Source organism: Chrysemys picta, chromosome 8, assembly GCF_011386835.1.
Source record: "Chrysemys picta bellii isolate R12L10 chromosome 8, ASM1138683v2, whole genome shotgun sequence".
Lineage (NCBI taxonomy): Eukaryota > Metazoa > Chordata > Testudines > Emydidae > Chrysemys > Chrysemys picta.
Window position 1 is genome coordinate 39,300,000 of NC_088798.1, and position 15,857 is coordinate 39,315,856.

Sequence of the window (15,857 nt, forward strand, 5' to 3'; positions counted from 1 at the left end):
TCTTTTTTCTCGAATATACTAGTGTATATTTAAAAGCCTTAGGAGCTTTCTACTCTTCTGTTCACTTCTCTCAGTTTGCAATACCTACATCACAAATGAAAAACTTGGCAATGTCAAAAGGCTAAAATTAATTCTTTAGAGTAGACACATAACAATAAAAAGCAAAGTGTCTCATTCAATCCATGCAGTTCATTTTAATGTTAATTAATGTAAAAAATAAACAGAAAATTACAGCATTGAATTACCCATTCAATAAGGAGCATGAGGAGACATGAGAGATTAAAACCTATTTCATGAAATGTTTTTTATGTTAATTGGACATGCTGAAGTGTGGAAATAAGATGATTTTGGATTTAAATTCTTAAATGACACAATTATTAATAATGACTATCTTCATTTCTTTAAAAAACAAAGAACTCTTAAGTCATGGAATCCAGACATCAGTGATAGTCAACAGTGGAACTGAAGAGCATGTAGCATGCTCACTGCTCAACTGCTATAAAATAATTTTCACCCAGAAACGTTAGGATAGGTAGCATAATTTTACTGTTTGGAAAACATGTACCTAAAGCCTAACTGAGTCTTATGACCTGTATATAACACACAATAATCAAAGAGTTGATCATCATCCACACAATGTGTAAAAACTCAGGCAAGATCAAGATAAGTCACGGTTTAGGAAAGTGATTGAGCACATGCTTAACTTAATTTTGTTTAGATTGGTAATCTAGATCTCCATTGCTTGTTCTAATAATTGTCCTCAGGTCTGAAACTGCAGAACAGTTTTAAACGTACCCTATAGTCTAGCTTTTTTACATATTCAATAGGCAATACAATTATGGGCTCCACTCTGTTTTTGGAGTTACTTAGGAAATCTACTGACACTACATCTTATCCTTCTTCATTCCATTGATCTGAGAATTCTCTGAAAATGTGTTTCCATTATACCCATAGTTGTAGTCATTAAAGAAATGGTCTCCCAGAAGATAAAACACTTCTTTTTGCAAAAACTATTTAAGAAGCTGGGTCTGTTGAAGTTCCTATGGGATAACTCCTCATTATATCTTTTAGTAGAATACCTTCTCAGTTCTAAACAAAAATATGAAATTAACTTGCATTGCTGTGATAATTCATCTTCAAGAATGACTTTGCCGTATTCATTAGGATTCCTCCTTCTGATAACTACAAGTGGTATATCATAAGTTCAATTTATGCTAAGTGGTTTAAGTTTTAAGAGGAGAAGAAAACAATATCCTAATTCCAGAATGGAGATAGGAAAAATAGTTGCCATTTGATGAGAACTATTCATATTTTTGTATTACCCACTAGACAGTAGCTACCAGCTAATGTAATTCTAGAGAAGGTAACACTTAATCAAAATGAACATTTTGTTTCTTTTTCACTACTGAGAATAGAGATGGGGAAAACAACCCTGCATAGATTTATCCATTAAAGATTAACAGAGTCCTCTGCTGTCTACAGTGCATCTACCATACAAAGAAGCTAGCTGTTTATGTAAGTATGCACTTCCAGTTACAGATTTATTCTTATTGTGCATTTTCTAGTAATGTTTTTAATTTAGTAAACAACAATAACTGTTAAAAATAATATCGCAGATGATTTGGAAATATCCTCTTACATACATACAAACAAGTATCTAATATATTTCCTAACCTTTCATTACATTTTATAAATTTCCAACTATGCGATCAAACATCTATTGTTTGTCCTTTCAGTGGGTACATCACATTTTGCTAATTCAAACATCCATTAACTATTGTTTATTACATTGCTAAAATTATTTGTTACTTAACAATTCTTAAGAAAATATTGCAAGATTATCATATCTTTCACCAGTAATTCCAGGAAAGAAGTATTTCTCCTTCTTAGCATGACTGCAAAGCATCATGGGAGTCTGGCTCACAGGCATGTCCTGAGGCCTTAAGAAAGTCTTGCCTATAAACCAACAGTTCCATTCCCAGTGGGGAATTCTCTGCTGGCCATTTGCAGCTAGAATCCAGCCCTTATATGCCACGTGAACCAAAATTAGGGTGACCAGACAACAAGTGTGAAAAATCAGGACGGGAGTGGGGGGTAATAGGAGCCTATATAAGAAAAAGACCCCAAAATCGGGACTGTCCCTATAAAATCGGGACATCTGGTCACCCTAACCAAAATGGAACTGAACTGCTGGCATGTAAAATTTAAAAAGGATTTTTAAAAGAGGATTTTTTTAAACTAAGGGCTGGGGGAAAGCTGACAGATGCAGAGGAGCACTGGGTTCAGGCAGAGACATCCATTAGGGATGAGTTTATTATAGGGGGAACCCTATATCTTAGTAAAAAGGATAGGAAAAAAGTTGGTAAAATACAGATAGGAGCTAGTGAGGACCAGTCAAATGTAAATATGTCCCATTAAATATAGACCATGAAGGAAAGCAATTGGATATTGACAAAAAGTACACGTGATTATATACAAACGCTAGAAGTCTAAATACTAAGATGGGTGAACTAGAATGTCTGGAATTAAATGAGTATATTGACATAATTGGCATCACAGAAACTTGGTGGAATGAGGGAAATCAATGGCACACAGTAAATACCAGGGTAAAAAATATATAGGAATTACAGAGTAGATTGTGCTGGTGAGAGAGTGAGAATTTATGTGAAAGAAAGCATAGAATCAAATAAAGTAAAAATCTTAAATGAATTCAACTGTACCTTAGAATCATTATGGATAGAAATTCTATGCTTGAACAATAAGGGTATAGCAGTAAGAATATACTCCTGAGCAGGATGGTGACAGTGTAAAATACTCAAAGAAATTAGAGAGGCTACAAAGGCAGAAAACATAAAAATAATGGGAGATTGCAACTATCCTCACATTGACTGGGTACATGTCACCTCAGGAGATGATGCAGAGATAAAACTTCTAGGCACCATTAATGGCTGCTACTTGGAGCAGCTTGTCCTGGAACCCACAAGTGGAGAGGCAATTTTTAATTTAGTTCTTATTGGACCATAGGATGTGGTCCAAGAGGTGAATATACCTGAACTGCTTGGTCATAGAGACTTTAATGTAATTAAATGTAAACATTTTGTAGGTGGAAAAATGCCAGAGAAACCTGCCATAGAAGCACTTAACTTCAAAAAAGGGAACTTCACAAAAATGAATCATAGAATCATAGAATATCAGGGTTGGAAGGGACCTCAGGAGGTCATCTAGTCCAACCCCCTGCTCAAAGCAGGACCAATTCCCAACTAAATCATCCCAGCCAGAACTTTGTCAAGCCGGGCCTTATAAACCTCCAAGGAAGGAGATTCCACCACCTCCCAAGGTAACGCATTCCAGTGCTTCAACACCCTCCTAGTGAAATAGTGTTTCCTAATATCCAACCTAGACCTCCCCCATTGCAACTTGAGACCATTACTCCTTGTTCTGTCATCTGCCATCACTGAGAACCGAACTCCATCCTCTTTGGAACCCCTTTCAGGTAGTTGAAAGCAGCTATCAAATCCCCCCTCATTCTTCTCTTCTGCAGACTAAACAATCCCAGTTCCCTCAGCCTGTCCTCATAAGTCATGTGCTCCAGACCCCTAATCATTTTTGTTGCCCTCCGCTGGACTCTTTTTAATTTTTCCACATCCTTCTTGTAGTGTGGGGCCCAAAACTGGACACAGTACTCCAGATGAGGCCTCACCAATGTCGAATAAAGGGGAACGATCACGTTCCTCAATCTGCTGGCAATGCCCCTACTTATACAGCCCAAAATGCCGTTAGCCTTCTTGGCAACAAGAGCACACTGTTGACTCATATCCAGCTTCTCGTCCACTGTGACCCCTAGGTCCTTTTCTGCAGAACTGCTACCTAGCCATTCGGTCCCTAGTCTGTAGCAGTGCATGGGATTCTTCCGTCCTAAGTGCAGGACTCTGCACTTGTCCTTGTTGAACCTCATCAGGTTTTTTTTGGCCCAATCCTCTAATTTGTCTAGGTCCCTCTGTATCCAATCCATACCCTTCAGTGTATCTACCACGCCTCCCAGTTTAATATGATCTGCAAACTTGCTGAGAGTGCAGTCCACACCATCCACCAGATCATTAATAAAGATATTAAACAAAACTGGCCCGAGGACAGACCCTTGGGGCACTCCGCTTGAAACCGGCTGCCAACTAGACATGGAACCATTGATCACTACCCGTTGAGCCCGATGATCTAGCCAGCTTTCTATCCACCTTACAGTCCATTCATCCAGCCCATACTTCTTTAACTTGGTGGCAAGAATACTTTGGGAGACCGTATCAAAAGTTTTGCTAAAGTCAAGGAATAACACATCCACTGCTTTCCCCTCATCCGCAGAGCCAGTTATCTCATCACAGAAGGCAATTAGGTTAGTCAGGCACGACTTCCCCTTGGTGAATCCATGCTGACTGTTCCTGATCACTTTCCCCTCCTGTAAGTGTTTCATAATTGTTTCCTTGAGGACCTGCTCCATGATTTTTCCAGGGACTGAGGTAAGACTGACTGGCCTGTAATTCCCCGGATCCTCCTTCTTCCCTTTTTAAAAGATGGGCACTACATTAGCCTTTTTCCAGTCATCCGGGACCTCCTCCGATCGCCATGAGTTTTCAAAGATGATGGCCAATGGCTCTGCAATCACATCCGCCAACTCCTTTAGCACCCTCGGATGCAACGCATCCGGTCCCATAGACTTGTGCTCATCCAGTTTTTCTAAATAGTCTGGAACCACTTCTTTTTCCATGGAGGGCTGGTCACCTCCTCCCATACTGTGCTGTCCAGTCCAGCAGTCTGGGAGCTGACCTTGTTTGTGAAGACAGAGGCAAAAAAAGCATTGAGTACATTAGCTTTTTCAACATCCTCTGTCACTAGGTTGCCTCCCTCATTCAGTAAGGGGCCCACACTTTCCTTGACTTTCTTCTTGTTGCTAACATACCTGAAGAAACCCTTCTTGTTACTCTTAACATCTCTTGCTAGCTGCAACTCCAAGTGCGATTTGGCCTTCCTGATTTCACTCTTGCATGCCTGAGCAATATTTTTATACTCCTCCCTGATCATTTGTCCAATCTTCCACTTCTTGTAAGCTTATTTTTTGCGTTTAAGGTCAGCAAGGATTTCACTGTTAAGCCAAGCTGGTCACGTGCCATATTTACTATTCTTTCTACACATCGGGATGGTTTGTTCCTGCAACCGCAATAAGGATTCTTTAAAATACAGCCAGCTCTCCTAGGCCGCTTTGCCTTTCATGTTATTCTCCCAGGGGATCCTGTCCATCTGTTCCCTGAGGGAGTCAAAGTTTGCTTTTCTGAAGTCCAGGGTCCGTATTCTGCTGCTCTCCTTTCTTCCTTGTGTCAGGATCCTGAACTCGACCATCTCATGGTCACTGCCTCCCAGGTTCCCATCCACCTATGAGGTCCCAAATAAATGGAAATTAAAAGGAAAAGTCACAAGGATGAAATGCCTGCAAACTGCATGGAGACTATTTAACAGCACCATAATGGAGGCTCAAATTAAAAAAAAAAAAGTAAAAGTGTCTAAACAGCAGAGAAATAGTCAGTTAAAGGCTAAAAGACATCCTTTAGAACAGTGGTTCCCAAACTGGGGCCGCCGCTTGTTTAGGGAAAGTCCCGGTGAGCCAGGCCATTGTTTACCTGCCGCGTCCGCAGGTCCAGCTTATCGCGGCTCCCACTGGCCGCGGTTTGCTGCTCCAGGCCAATGGGAGCTGCTGGAAGCGGCGTGGGCCGAGGGACATACTGGCCACAGCTTTCAGCAGCTCCCATTGGCCTGGAGCAGTGAACCACGGCCAGTGGGAGCAGCGAACCGCGGCCAGTGGGAGCAGCGAACCGCGGCCAGTGGGAGCTGCGATCGGCCAGACCTGTGGATGCGGCAGGTAAACAAACCGGCCCAGCCCGCCAGGGGCTTTCCCTAAACAAGCGGCATCCCAAGTTTGGGAAACACTGCTTTAGAACATAGGTGCTTGAATTAGGGGTGCTGGGGGCACTGCAGCATCCCCTGGCTTGAAGTGGTTTCCATCATATACAAGGTTTACAATTTGGTTCAATGGCTCTCAGCACCCCCACTGTACAAATTGTTCCAGCACCCCTGCTTTAGAAATTGGAAGTCAAATCATAATGATGAAAAAAGAAAGGAGCATAAACTCTGGCGAGTCAAGTCTAAAAGTATAATAAGGCAGGCCAGGAAAGAATTTGAAGAGCAACTAGGTAAAAACCTAGATTTTATTTTTTGAGTACAGCAGAAGCTGTAAGCCTGCCTAACAGTTAGTGGGGCTATTGGATGATTGAGGTGCTAAAAAAGCATTCAAAGATGACAAGGCAATTGAAGAGAAGCTAAATAAATTCTTTGCATCAGTCTTCAGTAAAGGATGCTGGGGAGATTCTCACACCCGAGCTATTTTCCTTAAGTGAAAATTGGAGGCGCTGTCCCTGATTGAGGTGTTAATAGAAGAGGTTTAGAAAAAACTGATAAATTAAACAGTAATAAGTCACCAGGATCAAATGGTATTCACCCAAGAGTTCTGAAGGAATTCAGATATGAAATTGCAGAACTACTAAATGTGGTATGTAACCTAAAGCTTTAATCAGCCTCTGTACCAGACAACCAGAGGATAGCTAATGTAATGCTCATTTTTAAAAAAGGCTCCAAAGGAGACTCTGGAAATTACAGGCTGGTAAGTCTAACTTCAGTACCAGGCAAATTGGTTGAACCTATAGTAAAGAACAGAATTATCAGATATATAGCTAAACACAATATGTTGGGGAAGAGTCAACATAACTTTTAAAAAGGGGAATCATGCCTCACCAATCTATTAAAATTATTTGGGGGTGCGGGGAACAAGCATGTGAACAAGGGTGATCCATTCAATATAGTGTAGTTGGACTTTCAGAAAGCCATTGGAAAGGTTCCTCACTAAAGGCTCTTTAGCCAAGTAAGGAATCATGGGATAAAGGAGAAGGTCTTCTCATAGATCAGTAATGGTTAAAAGAGAATAAACAAAGGGTAGGAATAAATGGTCAGTTTTTATAATAGTCAAAGATAATTACCAGGGTCACCCTAGAATCTGTATTGGGACCTGTGCTGTTGAATATATTCATAAATAATCTGGAAAAGGGGGCAAACAGTGAAGAGGTAAAATTAGCTGATGATATAAAAATACTCAAGATCGTTAACCCCAAGGCTCACAGCAAAGCATTACAAAGAAATCTCACTAAATTGGGTGACAAAATGTCAGAAAATGTTAAGTGCAAAGTAATGCACACTGGGAAAATAATCCCCATGATATATACAGAATGATGAGGTCTAAATTAGTTATTACCACTCAAGAAAAAGATCTTGGAGTCATTGTGCATAGTTCTCTGAAAACATTTACACAATGTGCAGCAGAAGTCAAAAAAAGCTAACAATGTTAAGAACCGTTAAGAAAGGAATAGATAATAAAACAGAAATATTATTTATTATAATGCCATTATATGAATCCATGACATTGCCCACATCCTGAATAATGCATACAGTTCTGGTCATTCTAGCTCAGAAAAGATATATTAGAATTGGAAAAGGTTCAGAGAGGGGTAACAAAAATGATGAGGGTATGGAACAGATTCCATACAAGGAGAGATTACAAACACTGGGACTGTTCAGCTTAGAAAAGAGACTATGAAGGGATATAAAAGAAGTCTAGTTTCAGAGTAGCAGCCGTGTTAGTCTGTATCCGCAAAAAGAACAGGAGTACTTGTGGCACCTTAGAGACTAACAAATTTATTAGAGCATAAGCTTTCGTGGACTACAACCCACTTCTTCGAATGCATATAGAGTGGAACATATATTGAGGATATATATATACACACATACAGAGAGCATGAACATGTGGGAGTTGTCTTACCAACTCTGAGAGGCCAATTAAATAAGAGAAAAAAACATTTGAAGTGATAATCAAGATAGCCCAGTACAGACAGTTTGATAAGAAGTGTGAGAATACTTACAAGGGGAGATAGATTCAATGTTTGTAATGGCTCAGCCATTCCCAGTCCTTATTCAATCCTGAGTTGATTGTATCTAGTTTGCATATCAATTCCAGCTCAGCAGTCTCTCGTTGGAGTCTGTTTTTGAAGTTTTTCTGTTGTAAGATAGCCACCCGCAGGTCTGTCATTGAATGGCCAGACAGGTTAAAGTGTTCTCCCACTGGTTTTTGAGTATTATGATTCCTGATGTCAGATTTGTGTCCATTAATTCTTTTGCGTAGAGACTGTCCTGTTTGGCCAATGTACATGGCAGAGGGGCATTGCTGGCACATGATGGCATATATCACATTGGTAGATGTGCAGGTGAACGAGCCCCTGATGGTATGGCTGATGTAATTAGGTCCTATGATGATGTCACTTGAATAGATATGTGGACAGAGTTGGCATCGGGCTTTGTTACAAGGATAGGTTCCTGGGTCAGTGTTTTTGTTCAGTGATGTGTGGTTGCTGGTGAGTATTTGCTTTAGGTTGGGGGGTTGTCTGTAAGCGAGGACAGGTCTGTCTCCCAAGATCTGTGAGAGAAAAGGATCATCTTTCAGGATAGGTTCTAGATCTCTGATGATGCGCTGGAGAGGTTTTAATTGGGGGCTGAAGGTGACAGCTAGTGGTGTTCTGTTATTTTCTTTGGTGGGCCTGTCTTGTAGGAGGTGATTTCTGGGTACTCGTCTGCCTCTGTCAATCTGTTTTTTCACTTCAACAGGTGGGTATTGTAGTTTTAAGAATGCTTGATAGAGATCTTGTAGGTGCTTGTCTCTATCTGAGGGATTGGAGCAAATGCGATTATATCTTAGAGCTTGGCTGTAGACAATGGATCGTGTGGTGTGTCCTGGATGGAAGCTGGAGGCATGTAGGTACCATCTGGACCCATGGAAAAGAAGCCCTTGAGGAATTCCACCATGATTTCAATAATTTCCATCCCACCATCAACCTCAGCCTAGATCAATCCACACAAGCGGTCCATTTCCTGGACACTACTGCGCTAATAAGCGATGGTCACATAAATACCACCCTATACCGGAAACCTACTGACCGCTACACTTACCTACATGACTCCAGGTAGCAAGTTTGAATCAAACATAAGGATGTATTTCTTCCCACAGTGCAGTCAACCTGTGGAACTCATTGCCGGGGTGCTGTAAAGGCCAGAAGTATTTTTAAAAGAATTAGATGAGATCATGGAGGATAGGTCCATCAATGCCTATTAGACAAGATGGTTGGGGACACAACCCCTTGCTCCAGGTGTCCCTAAACCTCCAACTGCCAGAAGCTGGCACTGGACAACATGGGATGGATCACTTGAAATGTCCCCATTCTGTTCATTCCCTCTGGCGCATCTGGCACTGGCCACTGTCAGAAGACAGAAGACAGGGCTAGATGGACCCACTGGTCTGACTCAGTATGGCCATTTTCATGAATAAAGCAAAGGGGCCAGAGGTGAGAAAAGAATCTAGTTTTAGACACACAAAAAGCTTACAAGATTGGACAAATGACCAGGGAGGAGTATAAAAATATTGCTCAGGCAGTGAAATCAGGAAGGCCAAATCACACTTGGAGTTTCAGCTAGCAAGAGATGTTAAGAGTAACAAGAAGGGTTTCTTCAGGTATTTAGCAACAAGAAGAAGGTCAAGGAAAGTGTGGGCCCCTTACTGAATGAGGGAGGCAACTTAGTGACAGAGGATGTGGAAAAAGCTAATGTACTCAATCCTTTTTTTGCCTTTGTCTTCACAAACATGGTCAGCTCCCAGACTGCTGCACTGGGCAGCACAGGATGGGGAGGAGGTGACCAGCCCTCTGTGGAGAAAGAAGTGGTTCCAGACTATTTAGAAAAGCTGGATGAGCACAAGTCCATGGGGCCGGATGCGCTGCATCCGGGGGTGCTAAAGGAGTTGGCGGATATGATTGCAGAGCCATTTGCCATTATGTTTGAAAACTCATGGCGATCAGGGAGGTCTAATGTAGTGCCCATCTTTAAAAAAGGGAAGAAGGAGGATCCGGGGAACTACAGGCCAATCAGCCTCACCCTCAGTCCCTGGAAAAATCATGGAGCAGGTCCTCAAGGAATCAATTCTGAAGCACTTATAGGAGAGGAAAGTGATCAGGAAAAGTCAGCATGGATTCACCAAGGGCAAGTCATGCCTGACTAACCTAATTGCCTTCTATGATGAGATAACTGGCTCTGTGGATGAGGCGAAAGCAGTGGATGTCTTATTCCTTGACTTTAGCAAAGCTTTTGATATGCTCTCCCACAATATTCTTGCTGGCAAGTTAAAGAAGTATGGGCTGGATGAATGGACTATAAGGTGGATAGATTGTCAGGCTCAACGGGTAGCGATCAATGGTTCCATGTCTAGTTGGCAGCCGGTTTCAAGCGGAGTGCCCCAAGGTTCGGTTCTGGGGCCGGTTTTGTTCAATATCTTCATTAATGATCTGGAGGATGGCGTGTACTGGACCCTCAGCAAGTTTGCAGATGGTGCTAAACTGGGAGGAGTGGTAGATACGCTGGAGGGTAGGGATAGGATACAGAGGGACCTAGACAAATTAGAGAATTGGACCAAAAGAAATCTGATGAGATTCAACAAGGACAAGTGCAAAGTCCTGCACTTAGGATGGAAGAATCCCATGCACTGCAACAGACTGGGGCCGAATGGCTAGGCAGCAGTTCTGCAGAAAATGACCTAGGCATTACAGCGGATGAGAAACTGGATATGAGTCGACAGTGTGCCCTTGTTGCCAAGAAGGCTAACGGCATTTTGGGCTGTATAAGTAGGGGCATTGCCAGCAGATCGAGGGATGTGATCATTCCCCTCTGTTTGACATTGGTGAGGCCTCATCTAGAGTACTGTGTCCAGATTTGGGCCCCACGTTACAAGAAGGATGTGGAAAAATTGGAAAGAGTCCAGTGGAGGGCAACAAAAATGATTAGGGGTCTGGAGCACATGACTTATGAGGACAGGCTGAGGGAACTGGGATTGTTTAGTCTGCAGAAGAGAAGAATGAGGGGGGATTTGATAGCTGCTTTCAACTACCTGAAAGGGGGTTCCAAAGAGGATGGATCTAGACTGTACTCAGTGGTAGCAGATGACAGAACAAGGACTAATGGTCTCAAGTTGCAGTGGGGGAGGTTTAGGTTGGATTTTAGGAAAAACTTTTTCATTAGGAGGGTGTTGAAGCACTGGAATGCGTTACCTAGGGAGGTGGTGGAATCTCCTTCTGTAGAGGTTGTTAAAGTCAGGCTTGACAAAGCCCTGGCTGGGCTGATTTAGTTGTGGATTGGTCCTACTTTGAGCAGGGGGTTGGACTAGATGACCTCCTGAGGTCCCTTCCAACCCTGATATTCTATGTTTCTATGATAGACATCCTAATTTCCAGTCCTGTGGTTTAACCATGGACACATGTTTCCTATAATAAACAAGGAAATGTTTATGAACAGTGAATTTTAGCTACACATGTAGCATCTGTATCTTTCAGAAACAAACACTATTACAGTATATTTTCCATATTTCTCTTTCAAAGTTCTGTCTGACTGGCAGGTCAAATGTTCTGGGACAGAGTTTGATCAGGAAAGACAAATGATGGACCAATTGAAACTTGAGATTCATATGGCTAAATCTTAACCTGCTCTATGTCCTTTGCTCCAGGTAAGATCAAAAGCTGGAAATGGTCCGTTCCACCTTTGGTTTAGATGGAGCCAAAATCTGATGAGATTTCTACCCCAAATGGTGGAACAATCACCGGAACGGCTGAGCTTGCAAGATTTTTACTATTCAAGATAGTGGAAAGCTCATGTGTTTAACTGATCTAATAATATTTATATCATTTTGGGCCAAATTATCACAAGAACCGTTGGTGCTTTTGAATTGGAAGCCAAACCTTAATCCTAGCTCTGATTCAGAATTGAGCCCAAACTTCAAGAACTGACCTCTATCTATATCCAAATCTCGATAAAAATAGCATCTCCTTTGCCTACAATTAAAACCATGGATAGAATAGTTATAGGAGTAGGTAGAAGGAAATGGACCGCAGCAAAAAAGCGAAATGTTACACAACCATTTAACTTATTTATGAAGCTTTATCAGACATAGTAGAGGCCAGTGGAAGAAAGAAACTATTGAACAATATATACTAAAAGAGAGCTACAAGGAAGGAAAATTGGTGTTTCAGCAGAGAGGATGGTCAGTTATATCCCATATGAAAGAGAGAAGGAAAACTACCTCCTGGATACCTGGATAAAAGAGATGATCCTTCTTCAAAAGGATATCCTGAGAGTGCTGAGGAACCCACTTGAAACCAGAAAATGAGTCAAGGGAAATATGATAACATCAAGGATAGTTTCAGGAATCTGGAAAGTGAACTGAAAAGGCAAGCAATGTGTTGGTATATACTTTCATCGAGAAATGTGAGAGACGAAAGGAGAAGATTAAAACTGAGACCTATTGTTGGAAGCACAAAGCATTGGGTATGTATTCAAACTGAACAACATGTCTCAACATGTGGAGGTTTTTCCAATCTACTAATAATAACAATTCAGAGTAAATACCTAGGGGCAGATCCTTAGCTCCAATAAGGTGTCTGAACTGCTTTGGTGGTGCAAAGCAGCCTTAAAGCTAACCTATGTCTAGTGTCCTACTGGGATTTCCGAGTTAGTATAGAGTCAGCATAGCCAGATCTACATCACCCCCTTTTCATCTCCTGGGGTAGGGGAAATTACCTGTGGTATACTGGGGAGGGGAATGGAAGGAAAGCGCTGAGCTCTGGTGATATTCAGGTGCTGCAACAGTCCTTAAAGAGTTCAGACACAGTTGCGAATCGAATCCTTTGCCTTTATACAGAACCTTACAAGTTCTTCAGACAGTGGACCATATTCAAAGCTGCTGTAACTCTATTGATGTACACAGGGGAAGAATCTAACCTATTAACTACTTAAGTAAAAATAGTTTAATTAGCTGATACTTTTATGAGTATTTTTTTAAAAGTATGTTATATCAAATACAGAGTAGGCTAACAATCTCCTAGAGGTCTTCAGTGGAGGCATAGGATAAAAGTAACAAATGTACATGCCTCTGCAGCCAGAGGGGTCACATGCCGCCCAGACTGGCTGCTTGGCTTGTACTGAGCATGTTCATACAGACTGAGCATGCTCAGTAACATCCGCCAAAGCCACCGCCCTCACTCTGCCCCCCACCAATATCAGCAGGTATGGGTCGTGTCTCTGTCTGCAGCTATTAAAGAAATGTGAAATAAACTCAAAGGTCTTCCTAAGTAAATCCAAAGGTATAGCCTGTTACGTGGGATAATTATACAAAGTTACATCAATTGAAGCAATATATTTAGAAATACAGTACACACAACCACATGGGTGTGAGGTGGGGCGAGAAAGAGGGAGAATCAAATTTGTTAGTCAGACAGGTAGGTGTCATTCCTGCACTTCTTACAGCAATGTCAGCAATCCCACCAAAGTCATTAGGATAACTTGCCTGGGAGAGAATTACGCACAAGAGTAAAGGGTTGCTGGATTTGGCACTTTGGACCACATTTTAAAAAGTATTTAGCCCCCTAAAGATGCAGATAGGTGTCTAAATTGAATTTTCAGATGTTAGTAGCCATCTAGTGCCCATTGTAATCAATTGGAGTTAGGCACCTAGGCACTTTTTAAAAGATTAAATGTTTTAAATTAAACTTTATTTGAAAAATGCAAATTTGAATCAACTGAAACAGTTTGTGAATTCATGTCAGATTCACCAAATGGCTTTGGTCAGAAAACAAAACAAAAAATTCTGAAAGAAGTCAAGATGTTTCATTTTGAGGTTTTCAAATATTTTTGAATTCAAAATGATGTTTCATTTAGATATTTACTTCAGTTTTATTAAAAAAAAACAGAACATCAAACATGAGATGTTTTGGTTTGAGTTAAACAAAATGTTGTGTTTGACCCATTTTTGGGAGGGGTAAGGGGAGGTTGGTTTGGCCAGCAAACAAAACAATGAATTATTCACAGAGCTCTTATCCTGTGGGATATACTGTTTGTTTTTATACTGTCTCAGAAAGATGATACTAATACAGATTTTTGGAATCCATATTTATTAAACTCAACATCTACTTCCCAATGTTTCTGGCACTTCATCCAAAATGGCTGGAGATATCTATCTATTGATCAATCGATCTATTGATTGATTGATCTCTAGATATATATAGATATATAATATTTCATCTTAATTTTTAAGACCAAGACGTCTTGCATAAATTTCACATGTATACTGCATTCTTCATTAAAAATAAAGGTTGTTTTATTAGAATAAGAAGTTATCAACATTACTAATGTGTCCTGTTTTATATAACTATGAATTATTGGCTCAGTAGAAATACAGATGCCAAAAGAATTAATATGAAAGGAAATATTGAAGAGATTGATTGATAGTCCCCTATATAATTTTATTACTTGAAGGAGCATATTGAGCTGAAAAAAGAGACATAAAATATTTATGACAGAACAAAGTATGAAAAAGTTGTGAGTGCTCAAGGGCTAGAATTTTTTCCCTTGCGTTCCATGTGAACCATAAAATGAACTCAGAAGTTCTTGTTACACTAAAAGGACTTACAGCGTGTGTACAGTATGTCAGTTTGCATCAGGGGATAGATACTGTCACCAATGAGAAATCAAAGGACAGCACTAAAAGCTTCTTTTTTGTGTATGTTATGTGAATGGTTCATTTTGGTAGGTAAGATAGGATTACAGGATAATATATTAAACTAATATGCTTAATGGCAATACAGTCTAGCCTGTCGATGCCAGGGTTTTGGATTTATTGGTGTGCTTATATTAAATATATATCCAATAGAAGTCGGACAAGATATGCAGTCATTTTCAGGTGTTTTGCATAGCTACATTTGGTGTGATACTATAACAATAATGCTAGTAACATTACCCTGGGACTGATATCCAGTGGTCCCAAGTTCAGTTAACTATTTTCAAAGTCAAGGGCTCTGAATCTCCTCTCACTTACAGTGGTGTAAACTGGGAGTGACTCTAGTGAGGTCAATGGAGTTACACTGGTGTGTGAAACAAACATCAGACCCACAGGTCTTAGGGCAGGTCTTCACTACGGGGGGGGAGAGTCGATTTAAGATACGCAAATTCAGCTACGCGAATAGCGTGGCTGAATTCGACCTATTGGAGCCGACTTACCCCGCTGTGAGGACGGCGGCAAAATCGACCTCCGCGGCTCCCCGTCGACGGCGCTTACTCCCACCTCCGCTGGTGGAGTAAGAGCATCGATTCGCGGATCGATTGTCGCGTCCCGACGAGACGCAATAATTTGATCCCCGAGAGATCGATTTCTACCCGCCAATTCAGGCGGGTAGTGTAGACCTAGCCTCAAAAACACTGGTCTGAAATGAGATTTTGAATCTGCTTTCTGAATTTTTATCCTTCAATTAGATTAAAAGTGCTACTTTAATTTTTGCTATTTGTTGCACATTGTGCGATGAGGACTCTCAGCTGCACAGACTAGAAGTAAAATGAGAGAGGCCCTCTGCAGTACTTAAAATTCTCAGTTACTCTACTTTGGGATAGTTCAGAATGTTTCTATTCAACAACAATCACTCTTGCTATTACCCTTGCTATTTGCTTCCTGTGGGCTATCATGGAGCAGTTGTTGAAAGAAAAGAATAACTGACTAATTTAGATCTGTGAAACAGAGAGGTAATAACCTTCTAATGATTTCAGCCTACAGTTCACCCTGATTTATAACTTTGCTTAATAATAATTTGCTATTATTGCAGTAGAACTGATAACATTCACGCAGAGAT